The sequence below is a fragment of the Symphalangus syndactylus genome, chromosome 10 (genome assembly GCF_028878055.3).
Source record: "Symphalangus syndactylus isolate Jambi chromosome 10, NHGRI_mSymSyn1-v2.1_pri, whole genome shotgun sequence".
Lineage (NCBI taxonomy): Eukaryota > Metazoa > Chordata > Mammalia > Primates > Hylobatidae > Symphalangus > Symphalangus syndactylus.
This window is the reverse complement of record NC_072432.2, coordinates 67167686-67187096: the sequence shown is the minus strand read 5'-3', so window position 1 is coordinate 67187096 and position 19411 is coordinate 67167686. Positions and strand designations below refer to the sequence as shown.

Below are 19411 nucleotides of genomic sequence, written 5' to 3'. Positions count from 1 at the left end.
TGAACTCCTGACCTCAAGTGATCCACCTGCCTTGGCCTCCCAAAGTGCTGGGATTACAGATGTGAGCCGCCACGCCTGGCCCCTTTTCATTTTTGATGTTAGTAGTTTGTGTCTTCTGTTTTTCTTAGTCTGGCTAAGGCTTATCAATTGTTACTGATCTTTTCAAAGACCTACCTTTTTGTGTGACTGATTTTTCTCTATTGATTTCCTATTTTCTATTTCTGATTTGTGCTCTAATTTTGATTATTCCTTTTCTTATGTTTATTTTGGATTTAATTTGTTCTGTTCTTATTTCCTGTGGTAAAAAACAAAGATTATTGATTTTAGATCTTATTTTCTAATATACACATTCAATGCTATAAATTGCAGTCTGAGTACTGCTTTCACTACATCCTATTTTAAAATTTATTTTTATTTACTTCAAAATATTTTAAAATGTCTCTTGAGAGTTGTTTTTGTTTGTTTGTTTTGAGACAATCTCGTTCTGTTGCCCAGGCTGGAGTGCAGTGGCATGATCTTGGCTCACTGCAACCTCTGCCTCCCGGGTTCAACTGATTCTCCTGCCTTGGCCTCCCGAGTAGCTGGGATTACAGGTGTGCGCCACCACACCCACTAATTTTTTATATTTTTAGTAGAGACGGGGTTTCATCATGTTGGTCAGGCTGGTTTTGAACTCCTGACTTCAAGCGATCCACCCATCTCGGCCTCCCAAAGTGCCAGGATTACAGGCATGAGCCACTGCGCCCAGCCTCTTGAGAGTTTTTTAACCCGTGTGTTATCTAGAAATGTGTTAATTTTCAAGTAATTGGGACTTTCCAGCCATCTTTCTTTAGTTGATTTCTAGTTTAATTTCCTTGTAGTCTGAGAGCAAACAGTGTATGATTTCTATTCTTTTAAATGCGTTAAGGTGTGCTTTATGGTGCAGAATGTAGTCTATCCTGGGGAATGTTTTATATGAGCTTGAGAAGAATGTGTACTGTGCTGCTGTTGGATGAAGTAATCTGTAAGTGTTAATTATATCCAGTTGATTGATGGTGTTGTTGAATTCAACTGTGTCCTTACTGAATTTTTTGCTTGCTGGATCTGTCTGTCTAATACTGATAGAGGGGTATTAAAATCTCCAATGATAATACTGGACACAACATACAGTTGGGTCTTGTTTTTTATCCACTCTGACAACCCCTGTCTTTTAATTGGTGTGTTTAAACCACTGATGTTTAAGGTGATTTTTAAGTATATTTGGATTAATATATAACTATATTTGTTATTAAAAAATGGTGTGAAGACCAGGTGCAGTGGCTCGCACCTGGAATCCCAACACATTGGGAGCCTGAGGCGGGAAGATCACTTGAGACCAGCGAGCCTGGGCAACATGGTGAAACCCTGTCTTTACTAAAAATACAAAAGTTAGCTGATTGTGGTGGCACATGCCTGTAGTCCCAGATACTCGGGAGGCTGCAGCAGGAGAATTGCTTGAATCCAGGAGGTGGAGGCTGCAGTGAGCCAAGATCACACCACTGCACTCCAGCCTGGGCAAAAGAGCAAGACTCAGTCTCAAAAAAAAAAAAAAAAAAGGTGCCAAGAAACACAATGTGAAAAGAGTAGTCTTTTAAATAAAGGTGTTGGGAAAAATGGATTTCCACATGCAGGAGAATGAAATTGGACTCATCTTATACTATATATAAAAATCAACCCAAAATGGATTAAAGACTTAAACTTAAGGGCTGAAACTATAAAACTCCAAGAAGAAAACATAGGGAAATCTCCATGACATTGTTCTGAGCAATGACTTTTTGGATTTGACCCCAAAAGCTCAGACAGCAAGAGCAAAGATAGACTCATGTGATTACATCAAACTAAAAAGCTTCAGCACAGCAAAGGAAACAACTGAATGAAGAGACAACCTACAGATTGGGAGAAGATAGTTGCAGTTTATACTAATACATATAATGAGGGAGTGTTAATATCTAAAATATATGAGAAACTCAAACAATAAAAAGAAAGCAATCTGATTAAAACATGGCCAAAGGACCTGAGCAGACATTTCTCCAAAGAAGGCACACAAATGGCCAACAGATATATATATATGAAAAATTGTTCAACATCATTTATCATTAGGGAAATGGAAATTAGAACCACACTGACGTATCATCTCACACCTGTCAGAATGGCTGTTATCAAGATGAAAGACTATATGTGCTGGTGAAGATGTGGAGAAAGGAGAACCTTTGTAAATGGTTGATGGGAATGTAAATTAATACAGCCATTATGTAAAATTATGGGATTTCCTCAGAATACTAAAAATAGAATTACTACATGATGGGGATTGATCTAAGATGGCCAATTAGAAGCCACTGTGGTCTGCAGCACTCATGGAGAGGAATGAAGAAGGGTGAGTGAATTCAGCACCTTCAACTGAAATATTCAGGTTCTTGCACTGGGACTGCTAGACAACTCAATATGGAGAAGGAAGAAAAGTGGGGGGCGGGGAAGGTGATGGCCCACCTGGGAGTGGCACAGAGCCAAAGGAATCCCCACCCCCAGCCAAGGGAAGCAGTGAGTTATTGTGCAACTACTCTTAGGAAACCACACTTCTCCCACGAATCTTTGCAGCCTGCATGTATTAGTCTGTCGGTGGCTCACACCTGTAATCCCAGCACTTTGGGAGGCCAAGGCGGGCGAATCACGAGGTCAAGAGATCGAGACCATCCTAGCTAACATGATGAAACCCTGTCTCTATTAAAAATACAAAAATTAGCTGGATGTGGTGCCACTTGCCTGTAGTCCCAGCTACTTGGGAGGCTGAGGCAGGAGAATCGCTTGAACCCGGGAAGGGGAGGTTGCAGTGAGCCAAGATGAGGCCACTACTTCAGCCTGGCAACAGAGTGAGACTCTGTCTCAAAAAGAAAAAAAAAAGAAGAAAGAAATACCTCTGAGACTGGGTAATTTATAAAGGAAAGAGATTTAAATGACTCACAGTTCCTCCTGGCTAGGGAGCCCTCAGACAGCTTACCACCATGGTGGAAGGGGAAACAGGCACCTTTTCCACAGGTGACAGGAGGGAGAAGTGAGAGCATAGGTAAAAACTACCACTTTCAAAACCATTAGAGTTCATGAGAATTCATTCACTGTCACAAGAACAGCATGATCTTGTGATTCCACCACCCTCATGATCCAACCACTTTCCCTCAACATGTGGGGATTACAGGTCCCTTCCCTGATACGGGGGATTATAATTCAAGATGAGATTTGGGCAGGGACACAGAACCAAACAATATCACTGTGGATAAGGAGATCCCCTTGTGAGCCCACACCACCAGGGCCTTGGGTCTGATACACAGAGCTGTGTGAAGTCTTGGCAGAGCACCTGCTCAGGCACATATAGAGACCCAGGAGTTTTACATATTCTGGCCCCGGGATCTCCAGCAAGGCAGGAAATTCATCCATACATATCCCTGGGAAGGGGAGGCTAAATCTAGGGAGCCAAGCAATGTTGTTCTGTGGGCCCCACTTCCACTGCACCTCACAAATTAAGACTCACTGGCTTGGAATCCCATCTAGCCAACAGCAGTGGGTTGAAGTCCACCTGAGATGGGTCCAAGTTCCCAGGGGAATGGGTGGCTGCCATCTCTGCGGTTCCATCAACTTAGCTTCTCTAGCCTGCTGACTGTGGAGAATACAGACAGTCTGGGAGGAAGGCTCCCCCATAATGCAGCACAGCTGCCTTGCCAGATTGTGGCCAGACTGCTTTAAGCAGCACTTGGATCCATCTCTCCTCACTGAGCAGGATCTCCCTGCAGGAGCTTCAGCCACTCCAGCTAGGGTTCTATGGACAGAGCTCTGATCTCTCCCTGGGATGGAGCTCCTGTGAGGAGGGGTGGCTGTCATCTCTGTGGTTTGGTGGACTCAGCTACTCCAGCCTGTCAGCTTTGGAGATTGCAGGCAGTTTGGATGAGGAAGTGTGCCCCTTAATACAGCACAACTGCTCTACCAAAAAGCAGTTAGACTGCTTCTTTGGGCAGATCCCCAATCCCATTCCTTCTGACTGGGTGAGATCTCCCAATGGGGGTTTCCAGACATCTCCTACAGGTGCGTGCAGGCTGGCAACAGGTCAGTACCCCCTGGGATAGAGCTTCCAGAGAAAGAAGATGGCTGTCATCTTTGCTGTTTTGTGGCCTTCGCTGGTGATACCTCCAGGTATGGGAGAATGAGGCAACTGGGGTCTGGAGCAGACCCCCAGCAAACCACAGCAGTCCTATGGTAGAGTGGGCTGACTGTTAAAAACAAACACAAAACAACAATGACAAAGACCCCACAAAAACCTCATTCACCATGTCAGCAACCTCAAAGATTGAAGGTAGATAAGCCCACAAAGATGAGAAAGAATCAATGCAAAAATGCTGAAAACTCAAAAGGCCAGAGTGCCTTTTCTTCTCCAAATGACCACAACACCTCTCCAGCAAGGGCACAGAACTAGGCTGAGACTGAGATGGTTGAATTGATAGAAGTAGGCTTCAGAGGTGGGTAATAACGAATTTCACTGGGCTAAAGGAGCATGCTGTAACCCAAAGCAAAGAAGCCAGGAATCATGATAAAACAATACAAGAGTTGATAGCCAGAATAGCCAGTTTAGAGAGGAACATAGCCAACCCAATGGAGCTGAAAAACACAACACAAGACCTTCACAATGCAATCACAAGTATCAATAGCAGAATAGACCAAGTGGAGGAAAGAATCTTAGAGCTTGAAGACTCTTTCTAAAATAAGACAGAGAAGAATAGAGAAAAAAGAATGAAAAGGAATGAACAAAACCTCCAAGAAACATAGCATTATGTAAAGAGACCAAACCTACAACTAACTGGGGTACTTGAGATGGGGAGAATGGAACCAAGTTGTAAAACATACTTCAGGATATCATATAGGAGAACTTCCTCAACCTAGCAAGACAAGCCAACATTCAAATTCAGGAAATGCAGAAAACCCCAGTGAGATACTCCATGCGCAGATCAACCCTAAGATACATAATCATCAGATTCTCCAGAGTCAAAAGGAAAGAAAAAATGTTAAGGGCAGCCATAGAGAAAGGCCAGGTCACCTACAAAGGGAAACCCATCAGACTAACAGCAGACCTGTCAGCAGAAACCCTACAAGCTGGAAGAGATTGGGTGCCAATACTCAACATTATTGAAGAAAAGCATTTCCAATCCATAATTTCATATCTGGCCAAACTAAGCTTCATAAGTGAAGGAGAAATGAGATCCTTTTCAGACAAGCAAATGCTGAGGGAATTTGTCACCACCAGGCCTGCCTGGCAAGAGCTCTTGAAGGAAGCACTAAATATGGAAAGGGAAAAACCATTACCAGCCACTACAAAAACACACTGAAATACACAGGCCAGTGACACTATGAAGCAACCATGTACACAAGTCTGCAAAGTAACCAGCTAGCATCATGATAACAGGATCAAATTCATACATAACAACACTAACCTTAAATGTAAATGGGCTAATGCCCCAGTTAAAAGACACAGAATGGCAAGCGGGGTAAAGAACCAAAACCTACCAGTATGCTGTCTTCGATACCCATCTCTTGTTCAAAGACACATATATGCCCAAAATAAAGGGATAGAGGAAAATTTACCAAGCAAATAGAAAACAGAAAAAAGCAAAGGTTGCAACCCTAGTTTCTGACAAAACAGACTTTAAACCAACAAAGATCAAAAAAGACAAGGGCAGTACATAAAGGTAAAAGGTTCAATTCAACAAGACGAGCTAACGATACTAAATATATATGCATCCAATACAGGAACACCCAAATTCATAAAAGTTCTCAGAGACCTACAAAGAGACTTAGACTATAATTGTCTCACACAACACTTTAACACCCCACTGACAATATTAGAAAGATCATTGAGAAAGAAAATTAACAAAGATATTCATAACCTGAACTCAGACCTGGATCAAGTGGACCTGATAGATATCTACAGAACTCTCCACCCAAATTCACGAGAATATACATCCTTATTGCCACATGGCACTTACTCTAAAATTGATCACACAGTCAGAAGTAAAACACTCCTTAGCAAATGCAAAAGAACTGAAATCATAACAGTCTCCCAGACCACAGCACAATTAAATTAGAACTCAAGAAACTCACTCAAAACCACAAAACTACATGGAAATTGAACAACCTGCTCCTGAATGACTCTTGGGTAAATAATGAAATTAAGGCAGAAATCAAGAAGTTATTTGAAACTAATGAGAACAAAGGGACAACATACCAGAATTTCTGGGGTGTGGCTAAAGCAGTGTTAAGAGGGAAATTTATAGCATGAAATGCCCACATGAAAAAGCTAGAAAGATCTTGTTACCAATGTAACATCTCAACTAAAATAACTAGAGAACCAAGAGCAAACAAACTCCAAAGCTAGCAGAAGACAAGAAATAACCAAGATCAGAGCTGAACTGAAGGAGATAGAGACATGAAAAACCCTTCAAAAAAATCAACAAATCCAGGAGGTGTTTTTTTTGAAAAAATTAATAAAATAGACTGCTAGCTAGTCTAATAAAGAAGAAAAGATAGAAGAATCAAACACAATTAGAAATGATAAGGGGGATATCACCACTTACTCCACAGAAATATAGCCAACCATTAGAGAATACTATAAACATCTCTGTGCACATAAACTAGAAAATCTAGAAGAAATGGTTAAATCCCTGGACACATACACCGTCCCAAGACTGAACCAGGAAGGAAGTGAATCCCTCAATATACCAATAACAAGTTCTGAAATTGAGGTAATAATAAATAGCCTACCCACCAAAAGAAGACCAAGACCAGACAGATTCACAGCTGAATTCTACCAGAGGTACAAAGAAGAGCTGGTACCATTTCTAATGGTACTATTCCAAAAAATTGAAAAACAGGAAGCCCTCCCTAACTCATTCTATGAGGCCAGCATCATCCTGATACCAAAACCTGGGAGAGATGCAACAATAAAAGAAAACTTCAAGATGGATTAAAGACTTAAATGTAAAACCTCAAACTACAAAAACCCTAGTAGAAAATCTAGGCAATACCATTTAGGACATAGGCACGGGCAAAAATTTTATGAAAAAAATACCAAAAGCAATTGCAACAAAAGCAAAAATTGACAAATGGAGTCTAGTTAAACTAAAGAGCTTCTGCACAGCAAAAGAAACTATTATCAGAGTGAACAATCAACCTACAGAATGGGAGAAAATTTTTGCAATCTATCCATCTGACAAAGGTCTAATATCCAGTCTACAAGGAACATAAAGAAACTTATAAAAAAACCTCATTAAAAAGTGTGCAAAGGACATGAACAGACACGTATCAAAAGAAGACATACATGAAGCCAACAATCCAAACATGAAAAAAAGCTCAACATCACTGATCATTAGAGAAATGCAAATCAAAACAACAATGAGATACCATGTCATGTCAGTCAGAATGGCTATTATTAAAAAGTAAAAAAATATCAGATACTGGTGAGGTTGCAGAGAAAAATGAACACTTTTACACTGTTGGTGGGAATGTAAATTAGTTCAACCACTGTGAAAGACAGTGTGGTGAGTCCTCATAGACCTCAAAGCAGAAATACCCTTTGACCCAGCAATCCTATTACTGGGTATATACCCAAAGGAATATAAATCATTCTGATATAAAGATACATGCACACATATGTTCACCGCAGCACTATTCACAATAGTAAAGACATGGAATCTACCTAAATGCCCATCAATGAGACTGGATAAAGAAATGTGGTACATGTACACCATGGAATACTATGCAGCCATAAAAAGTATCATGCCCTTTGCAGGGGCATGGATGGAATTGGATGGATGGAATTGGAAGCCATTATCCTTAGCAAACTAATGCAGGAACAGAAAACCAAACACTGCATGTTCTCACTTACAGGTGAGAGCTGAATGATGAGAATATATGGACATATGGGTACAACAACATACACTGGAGCCTGTCAGAGAGTGTGGTGGAAGGGAGAGCATAAGAAAGAATAGCTAATGGATACTGGGCTTAATACCTAGGTGATGGGATGATCTGTGCAGCAAACCACTATGGCACACATTTACCCACATAACAAACCTGCACATCCTGCACATGTACCCCAGAACTTAAAATAAAAGTTGAAGAAAAAAAGAACTTATATAAAATAAAATATGTAAATATATAATAAAATATAATTTTTTTCTTTATAAAAAATTTAAAAATTACTACCTGTTCCAGCAATCCCACTTCTGGGTATATATTGAAAGGATCTGAAATCAGTATATTGAAGAGATATCTGCACTCCCATGTTCATTGCAGCAGTATTCACATTTGATCTTAGCCAAAAGGCCAAGAAGTAATATTGGGTAAAGAAAACGTGGCATATATACACAATTGAATACTATGCAGCCTTTAAAAAGAAGGAAATTCTGACCGGGCTCGGTGGCTCATGCCTGTAATCCCAGCACTTTGGGAGGCCGAGGCAGGTGGATCACCTGAGGTCAGGAGTTTGAGACCAGCCTGACCAACATGGTGAAATCTCATCTCTACTAAAAAGATAAGAATTAGCTGAGCATGGCGGTACATGCCTGTGTGCAACAATATGTTTGAATCTGGAATAACCCAGGCACAGAAGGACAAAGACCACATAATCTCACTTATATGTGGCATCTAAAACAATCAAACTCATAGAAGCAGAGGGTAGAATGGTGATTACCAGAGGCTGAGGAGGTGGGGGATGAGAAGATGTCAGTCAAAGAGTACAAAGTTTCAGTGAGACAACAGGAATAATTCTTTGAGATATATTGCATAGCATGGTGACTATAGTTAATAATAATGTATATTTCAAAATTACTGAGTAAATTTCCAATGTTCTCATCACAAAACATGTGATGGATATGTTAATTAGATTAATATGTTAATTAATTTGATCATTTCACATTTGATACATATAACATCACTTTAGCCCCTTAAATATATAAAATAATAAAAAATAAATAAAATACTAATTTAGCAGGGGAAAAATCAGTAATTATAGCCACTTGCCACATGAGGTCATTATACACTTGATTCTTTGTTGTGCTCTGGCTATAATCTAAGCATCATTATTTTGATGGTGAGTGGTTGGAAAAAAATAGTAGCTGATGAGAGGTTTCTTGCATTACCAGACTAACAGTATTATTGATTAATAAATATTTCACTGAGTGAGATTTTATGTGTACAGATTCAGGGGGAAAAATAAAATGAGCTGTTGGATTAAATACAGGCAATGAAAACTACAGAACTTTTAGAAATACTTTACTATAAGAAAATCTGCTATACAACTCCCAGCTGCGTCTTTTGGTATTAGATTGAAGAATATCAATTGTTGGGTATTTAAGGGATAGTAATAGGTTAGGTAATTATGCTTAACAGGTTTCCAGGAAATTTAATGATTTAATTTTCACTCAGACCAAATATTAATGGCTGTCTTCCAAGACCGTTTACCATTTACTTAGTAATAATGTACACACAGAAGCTTATAGCTATTTTTACTATTCTATGGAACTACCAGGAACTTGGACAGATGATATAGAAAGTGACTCAGTAACAGAGGTAGGTGAAACCTATTGTTCTGAGATTTTTTGTTTTTTTTTTTAGACACCATCTTGTTCTGTTGCCCAAACTAGAGTGCAGTGGTGCAATCATGGCTCACTGCAGCCTCAACCCTCAGGCTCAATCAATCCTCTCGCCTCAGCCTCTTGAGTAACTGGGACTACAAGTGCATGCCACCACACCCGGCTTTTTTTTTTTTTTTTTTTCTGTAGAGATAGGGTTTCACTATGTTGCCCAGGCTGGACTTGAACTCCTGGGCTCATGTAATCTGCTGGCTTTGGCCTCCCAAAGTGCTGGAATTACATGTGTCAGCCACTGTGCCAGACCTATATTCTGAAACCTTTTAATGTTCTTTGGTGTCACTTCAAAATGTTGGTAGTAATGCTGCCTCTTTGGTAATATTGAATATATTTGTGAGTGTGCATGTGCGCACACTATTTTTTGTTGTTTTTACTGTTATCCTCTGTTTATTAAGATTTAGCCAAAGGTAAAGCACCTCTTAAAGTTGCAATTTTGTTACTGCAGTTACTGTCAGTGACAGCGGAATCGCTTTGTGTTGAAAGAGTAAATATGGAAATTGGCTAATGTTGTAAAACAATGTACACTCTGCTTGGCTCACCAACACTATTTTGATATGTTATACAATACTAGCTATCAAAGCGAGTATTGGCTTGGGAACCGAATTGTCAATATGGCATGTTCTTTTGCTGTTGGTTGACATGAACTCGTTGCTAGATTGGTATATTGACTTAGTCCATTTTGTGCTGCTTAACCAGAATACCACAGAAGTGGGTAATTTATAAAGAACAGAAATTTGTTTCCTCCCTGTTTTGGAAGCTGGGAAGGCCAATATAAAGGCATTTGCAGGTTTGGTGTCAAGGACTTCCAAGATGGTGCCTTGAACTCCATGTCCTCTAGAAGGGAGGAACACTTCCTCACCTGGCAGAAGAGTGGAAAAGAGCAAACCCACTCCCTCCAGCCCCTTTTAGTAAGGCTCTAACCCATGAAGCTCCGCCCTTATTACCTATACACTTTCTGATGGGCCCACCTCCCAACACTGTTGCATCGGGGATTAAGTTTCAACATGAGTTTTGGAAGGAACAAAAACATTAAAAAAACCATAGCATAAATGAAATAAACTTGTAGAGTATGGCAAATAACTTTAAACAAAACGACCTTAAACTGCCAATGGAATAATGTACTCTTTAGAATAGTTACTTTCAGACATTGTATGTTTATTCCAAAGACTACCATTATTCAAAACACTCTTGGATCTGAGTTTGGAGTCTGGTCATATGTTCTAAAAATGTGGTTCAGGTTTTTCGTGTGTGTGTGACTGGATATGGTTTTTTAAATGGCCATAAATCATTTAGTGACAAGTATAGTGAATAAGATGGGTAGTCAAACTTGAAAAAAGCAGGTTATTAAAAAAAGCAATAAGGCAGTCAGACCTACTTTCTTGTTCATTTATAAAGTATATCTGAAGGAAATTCATGGTGTTTTACTAAATCAAATGTTTTTGAGTAACAGCAGACTCTAAACTAAGTACTTATACAGTATAAATAACTTCTTTGTATGGTTACTTTGAAGGCACTACGAAGCATAGAAGATTCCAGTATAGTTTAAAAAATTATGTCCTATTATGTTTACATGTAGTATATAGCAACAGTCATTGTTGTTAGAATTTATCTTCAATATTTTTTAACTTCTTGGAGGCAGTAATAATTAAGAACACAGATTCCTAAGCCAGAATACTGGCTATAAATCCTGGCCCTGCTCCTTACTGTCTAACCTTGGGCAAGTCATTATAACCTTGGGCAAGTAATGTATTCCAATTTTTTTTTATCTATAAGAGAGTCATAAATAATAGTACGTACCTATAAAATTGTGCCATTTCGATGTGTAGAACAGTGCTCGATAAATGTTAGCCATTACTATTAGTATCATTATTTCACTCAATGTCTTTGTTGATGAAAATATCTAGATAATTGGTAAGTTGGTGCATTTACTAAAAAGAATGAATAAGCTAGAACTATTGTAAGATATCCACTGTATTTTTTAAGTGGAAGTAGTTATAATATGACCCCATTTCTTTCTTTTTAAAAGGTATGTAGGGCATATGTGCAGAGAGAGATTCACCAAACTGTTTATTGTGGTTACCTCTGGGGAGTGGGATTGGAATGGTGGTTGAGATTCTTGGGAGAATGTCTTTGATATAAATATTAAACATTAGGCAATTCATCTAATGTTAAATTTATTTATTCAGCAAATATTCATTGAGCTCCTACTGCATATCAGGGACTGGTGAAGAAATAGCTAAGTTGCTAGGAATTACTCTTTCCCTTGAGTAAGTTTGAAACTACATAGAGGTGATTATATTGCTATCCAGATTCTTAGCATTCTACTTTAGTTTTATTTTCTGTACTTTTATTTTTTGAATGGTGCTCAATATAAATATTTTTAGTATCTCCATTAATGTTTAAGAAAAGTATAATTTTTCCTTTGTGAATATAAATGGTCTGATAATTTTAAAATATAAACCTGGGTTTGTTGTTTTCAGATTATAAAAATAATAAATATTTGTTATGGAAAACTCTCAGGAGAATTTGATGCTTGATACTCTTAACACCAAGAGACCTTTCTCTTGGGATATAGATGGGATTAATAGGCTATGGTTATTATCTATTGCTTTTAAGCAAGGTACGTAAAGATCCTTGTACCCCTTTCTAGAATTTGGGTTGTGACAAAGAGAACTTTGTATTAGTATTACTATAAATTAAATAGATAACTATTAATACCTATAAATTATCTTGAAAGTCTGTTTAGAAATTGCCCTTGCTCTTTCTGTTCTTGTAAAAGTTAGAAGCCTATTACTCTTCTTTTATTTGAGTAAAAGAATATGGTTAGTGTCATGAGTCCAATATTTCTGCTCTGGAGAAGTGATTAGAGAAGCAGAATACTGTATACCTCACCTTTACCCAAACAGTTACTCAGATGTTCCTGCAAGGGCATGGTTGCAGGCTGCCAGCAAAACCCCATCAGCACCTCAGGATCTTCGGACAGTTAAAGAATGCCATCTTCGGTGGAGCAGTGCAGGTAACGCCTGGATAATACCTGGGTAATACTTTATTTAATATGGACTAAAAGGAACGTGAATGAAATCCTTTGACTCATCTCCATCTCTTGATATCCCGCAATTTCTATTTTACTGTAAACAAACTAATCAAGGCAAGGGGAGGCATTCCCAATTTCATGGGGGCTAGAGCAATATTTAATATAGAAAATTAAGCAGTCTGGAAAATTATAAATAAAAAAGTATAGATTAATGAAAAGTATAGTTTACTGGAAATACTGAATTTCATATATCCTCGTGTGCATATATGCATATGCATAGACCTATTTTCTACATTTGTGTGTATTTGTCATCTTTAGAGATATTTTGTCTACATTCAGAAACTGGAATCCTATATTTGGTATTAGAAATGTAATAATACATGATTTCTAACACTAATATTTGATTATCAGCAATATTTATTAAGGCCTTTTTCAATGTTATATGAGAGGTACCTGTACCTAACTTAATGGACGTAAAGCTAAACATTTTATAAATTAGAATTTGGGTATATTAATGTTTTCCATTGATTTATAATTTGAGGTGATTTTTTTTTACTTCCACTTGCTCTCTGGTTGGCAACGACAATAAATGTAAACATGTTTTTTCTTTATAAAAATACAATATGCCAGTTTGAAGCTGCAGTGAGCTATGATTATGTCATATCACTGTGCTCCAGCCTGGGTGACAGAGTGACATTTTCTCAAAAACACAAAACAAAACAATATGCTCATTACAACAATTTGGAGATTGCAGAAATGTTCAAATAAGAAAATAGCCCTGTGGATCCCGTCATGCAGAGATAACACTATCCTAGCTGACTGTTGTATTCCAGCTTTATGTACTTCCATCTAATTTTTCTTTTTTACCAAGTTGGGATTATGCTGTAGATTCAATTTTGTGCCCTGCTTTTTTCCCTTAAAGTATATTGTGAAAATTTTCTTATGTCTGTTATTTTTTAATGCAATTATGCCCATCATTTCTTGATTCTATAATGTTTGAAAAGTACAAATGAAGTTTCAGCTATTGGCCGGGCGTGGTGGCTTGCACCTGTAATCCCAGCACTTTGGGAGGCCGAGGCAGGTGAATCGCTTGAGGTCAGGAGTTTGAGACCAGCATGGCCAAAATGGTGAAAGCCCTTCTCTACTAAAAATACAGAAAAAATTAGCTGGGCATGGTGGCGGGCGCCTGTAGTCCCAGCTTTTTACAGTTACAAAAGACCTCTAATCTAAGAAAATTTGTTATAACATTTTCTCCAGAAATTCTATTTCCTCATGCTTGTGTGTGTTAGATGAAGCACTATCTTACAAGCTGTTGTACGGAGCCAATAATATAAAATCTGTGAAAGGGCTTCGTGAACTATAAAACACACAAATGTTAATACTTATTATTCAAGGAGCTCCAGGAAAGAAAAATAAAAGGCGAAAGCAACTTTCGATTACTTCAAGTTGTGGTCAGTTTTCTTTTTAGAACAAATGGAAATTGGGTATGAGAATCTTTCTGTAAGAAATGCAAAAATAACTCCTTTGACTTTCACATCTTCCTGCTGAAAAGGCACACATTTTAAAACTAATCATTTCTTTAGTTCTTAGGGCAAGAGGGAATAGAATTCTTTTTGTACTGTTTTAATTTTCAACAAGGCATGTTTATGGTACCTATCCTTTAGAGGGAAGAAAAAGAGCAAGGGAAAAATGGTATATCTATCCACCACCACCTGCTATTTTTAGATTGGCTAGGAAGTCCTATTTGGCTGCCTTTGCCCATCTCATTTGGCAACTCTTGAGCCTGCATCATTCAGAAGATATAAGAAGCTTAGAAGGTAGAAAAGTGGATTTCTTTGATTTTTCAGACGACATTGCTGAAAAACATATCACCACAGACAATTTGAAGGACATTGACTGTAAGTAAAACAATAAATATTTTCATTTAGTGTGATGGGCATATGCCACACAAAAGACATGATGTGTTTTCACCTTTCTGCCTTAATAAGGGGTGAGGAAGCGATGAACCTTCTGTCCCGATTTGATTTTCATCCATTGTTAAAAGAAATACTAATCTAGAAAAAGGTGCAAATACAGTGCACACACACAAGTATATATATGCTCATATATTTTTATAGTATTTTAGAATACTTGGAAAAGAAAGAGAAACAATATGAATGCCAAGAGAAGAACACACAGAAGCAATCCTGGAAATGACAGATTTTAAGATTAATGCACTAAGTTAGATGAATTTTAATGGTAAAGAAGTAGAAAGTTAATAGAGAAATTGAATTTTCTATTTACTTGGATAAAAGGACTTAGTATCATACCCATGGATCATTTTAAGTGAGCATACATGTGGGCATTTTACAAATAAAACAATTTAACCAATTTTATTGGTAGTTTCTATAAAGTGTTCTGAAATATTTCTGTTGTTGGGTACAGTAATTTGCCAAAATCTCCATTAAAAGTCAGGTTATATGTGTTACGTAGTTTTTCTTTTGCCTCTATTAATTACCCTTCTAGCTTCCTTCACTAACTTTTCTTAGCTATTATTAAATTATCATTCTCTCATAACTAAAAAATTTTATTAAATGAGTCAATAAATGTCAAATTCTCAATAAGAAAAAAGAAAATATTTATTTTCTATTATAATTACAATAATTGTTTGTACCTGGTATTTTTAATACGTGTAAAAATTGTAATAAAATTATATTAGAAAATTTATTTAAAGCCAGCCCTATTTCAAGCCATATAATTATTTTACATAACTGTATATTTAAGATGAAATTTATTTTTTCATACCTGTTCCAAAGTTGGTATTTTTCTTGTCCAAAAGAGTTTGAGAGACACTTGCATTGTAAGCTTTGTCTTGTATGTAGTGGTAAGGTAAAACAATTTTGCTACTAGGAAAAGGTATGGTTATAGTGCCCTATTTAATTTTGTGATTGTGAAATCAGTGATATATTATATAAAGGAGTATCCACCCCAAATGATTTACATTTAAAAATAATTTTTTTACGGGTCTAACCTGCTTGTAAAGAAAGGTCAGGGAGCATTTGTAGAGTGCTTTATTGTTTACAAAGGACCTTTACAGGCTTTATTATTTAATCCTAACAATAACACTGTGAGGTGTGAATAGTACTATTCCCTTTTACAGGTGAGAAAACTGAGGCTCACAGAAGTCACAGTTTGTGTATGATAAAGCCACGATTTCAATTAGAGACTGGGTCACTGGAAAGGATTCTGTAGAAACGATGCCTACACTGGATGGCATCTTGTAAAAGATTGATTATTACACATTGTATGTCTGTATCAAAATATCTCAGGTACCCCATAAATACATACACCTACTATGTACCCAAAACATTAAAAATAAAAAATTAAAAAAAATAGGTTCTACAGGGCTTTTTCAAATCCACATTTCTGTGATTTCTGTAATTTTAGAGAGGCAGTATGTATGGTACAGTGGGAAGCCAGACCTGGATTTACTGTATCCTGGCCTTGAGCAAGTAATTCAGCTTTTCTGAACCTCAGTTCTTCATCAGGGACAATTTTTAGTAACTTGCAGTTTTATTGAAAAGATGAAATGAGATAACGTAGAAAAGTGCAATGCTCTTAACTGCTTAGTGGTAGAGCTATTGTTAATATGTATAATTCCAAATACAGCAATCCTTTTAATATTCCACAGTTGCTGCAGAGCCCATTAGAGTCATGCCTTTGAAGGGGAATATAATAATACAAATCAATAACTGGTTTTGGTGAATTAGGAAAACGAACAGGGAATTTGTTGAAGATGTTAAAAGTAGAGGAGAGAATTGGATAAAATTGAACCTGTAGTGATAATTTGAAATGAAAACCAAAATACAAATTAAAAGCAATGCAGATGGAAGGAAGGCCATCGCAGGAGTAAGAAATATGTCAGGACCTAGCCAAGTGGAAGGAAAGAGTGAGAACCACTTGGCTAAATCCTGGGCACACAATTTCAGGACTGGTCATATATTAGGGCAGCCTCCAGCAATCTCTGTGGTTCATGGACATGGAAAATTTCAGCAGTGGAGTGGAATGGCTTTAGCGTCTGATAGACCTAGGTTAAAATTTGCGCTGTGCCACTTGCTAGCTATCTAATCTTAGACGAGTTATTTAACATCCTTCTGTCTCTTCTATAAAATGAGGGTGATAATTCTACCTCATGGAGTTGCTTTGAAGATTCAATAAGGCGTCTATGTAAGGTGTTAACTTGTTTTTCTGTTTGTTGCCTCCTCTTCTGCCAACAAAAATATAAGATTTGTATGAGTAGGGTCTTTATCTCTCTCCCTGTTGTATAAAATATAATAGTAAACCCTTGAATATTTTTTGAATGACTGAACAAATGAACTCATCAAAGCTATCTGTATATAGTAAGGGCATATGACATTTATAAGATTTTTGTCGTGAGCCATCCTTGTCTAAATTTCTATTATATTTATTGTTCAACCATTCAAATAACATTTAACCATATGGTGTTTTACGTCATCCATTTTATTTTATTTTTCTGATTGTACTGTTAAGTTAATGAAGGGTAGAGGGATATTTTGCCCATTGTCATCCAGTCTAGTGCTATGCTTGGAGTATCACCAGACTGAAATAAGAATATATGTTGTGAATTATTGGGCCATATAATGAGAAAGTTATACTTGATAATGGTGATTGGTGAATGGAATTTATACTTGCTAATGGTATGATTTGGCTGAAGATAAAAATATATTTTCTTCAATTGCTATTTGTCGATGAAAGGCTGAAAGACATATAAATGGACAGGAAAAAGACGGAAATATCTATTTGACAACATATATATATTCTAATCCCAGAACAAAGGGTACGTGTTGCTGGGTTATTTTGAGATTATCTTTGACTAACATGATCTCTCTTGCTTCTGGGCCTTTGCGCATGTCTTTGTCTAGAAAATTGCCGTTACATCTTTCCCTTCACTCGACAATTCCTACTCATCTTTCAGTTATCAGTTCAATGTCACTTTCTCTGCGGTACCATCCTAAGTCTGGATGAAGTGTCTCTCCTCTGGGTTCCCATAGGACCATATATACTTTTGCTGTTGTATTAGGTTGGTACAAAAGTAACTGTGGTTTTTAATACATATAAAATTATATTGTAATTGCCTATTTATTTGTTTGTGTCTCCTACTAGATGATCACTCCACAAGGGCAGGAGTTGTATATGCCTTCCATTATACTCTAATACAGTACAATAAATATCTAACACAGCTCAATAAATATTTCTGGAATCAGTGATTGAAAAATGACTATTAATAAATGGAAGAAAAAAGCCCTCAAAATAATAGCTGTCATTTACTGGATGTCTGTTAAATGACTGGGCTTTTATTGATGTTAATATTTAATCTTTGCACCAGTCCAGATGGGGCAATTGAGGTTCAAAGGACTTAACTTGGTCAAAGTGATAATGCTGAGATTTGAACCAGGATCTCTCTGGATCCAAAGCCTCTGATGTTTCTAATTGGTGATACTGCCTCTTTCATACCTTACATTTGTATACACTGCTACAGGGCACAAAACGTCATTATTCCTTATAACAGCTTTGTGAAGCTAGGTATTATTTCCCATTTTATATCTAGTAAGTGGCAAAGCTATGACTTTCAAATTTGATATTCTGGTTCAAGTTGCATTCCCTTTCCGTGATAACACAGCTGTCTCATTCTAAAGGATTTAAAGGTGTAGCCCTTTACAAAAATCCCTGAGAGATGATAAAAATTTAGAAAATAAGAAGTTTTTGATTCATACATAACAGAAACAGTTCCAGAGAGGTGTATTTTAGCAGGGCTAGAGTAAATTCCAAATTTTCTTTGTAATTTTTCCTCGAGAAAAAACAAATTAATCAAATTGGGAATAATTGCTGTTAATACTGTCAAGTTCTTTCTTCTCTTTGATGTCTGGTTATTTCTTGGCCTCATATTACTATGAGCTCGGAATCGATAGAATCCCTACTGAAGAAACTATTGCTGATGGGACAGCCTGGTGCTCTTGGGTGAATTTCAGGCAGTTCCTTCCTACCAGTGGCCCTCCTTGTTGCAGTTTGTTTTTCAGTTACTTTGCTTATCCTATACCCCTCAAATTTTGGCTTGTGCTGGGAGGGAGCTTAGTGGGTTTGCCCTAGAGTTCATTGACTTTGGCCATCCTTGGCCTATGACTTTACTTTGCTCTTTAGCCTCCTGCCAAAAATTACTTCTGTTGAGAGGTAAAGGGGTAGAAATGAGGTAGTGGGGAGTGTTGTATTTTTGACCAAAAGAGGCAGAGGGCCAGAACTAAGGAAAGCAATTCACTACAACTTCTTCCTGAAAATGGGGAAGTCTCTCACACATGCAGAGAAAAAAAAATTAGTGTGAAAAGCAATTCAAATGTATTTTCTTAGTACTACCATAGTGTTTGGCAGCTGCTTTGACATACAGGTCACTGAACTGTAGGGCAATGCAAATACAGAATCTCAAAAAGGAAAGAGTTTTTTTTTTTAATTTTCAAAAACATTTTTTAAAGCTAGAAAGATTATAGTTTCTAAAACCACAATTAACCAAAGTTCTATTATAATCTCTTAAAAGTGTTAGATTTAAATGCAAGACTTAAAACCAATTACAAATTTGAAAATAAATTGCTCTAAAACAAATATTATTCAAATGTATATCTTG

The 19411-nt window shown here is 37.2% G+C and overlaps 1 protein-coding gene across 3 annotated transcripts in view; it reads left to right on the top strand.

The window, feature by feature from the left end:
- The first annotated feature begins 14512 nt into the window (after positions 1-14512).
- SLC4A4 (solute carrier family 4 member 4) overlaps positions 14513-19411 on the top strand; it is a 491407-nt gene continuing 486508 nt past the window's right edge. For all 3 annotated transcript variants that reach the window (XM_055297381.2, XM_055297379.2, XM_055297378.2), the window contains exon 1: positions 14513-14636. The gene's annotated coding sequence lies outside the window, so the exon portion shown is untranslated. The remainder of the gene's footprint in view (positions 14637-19411) is intronic.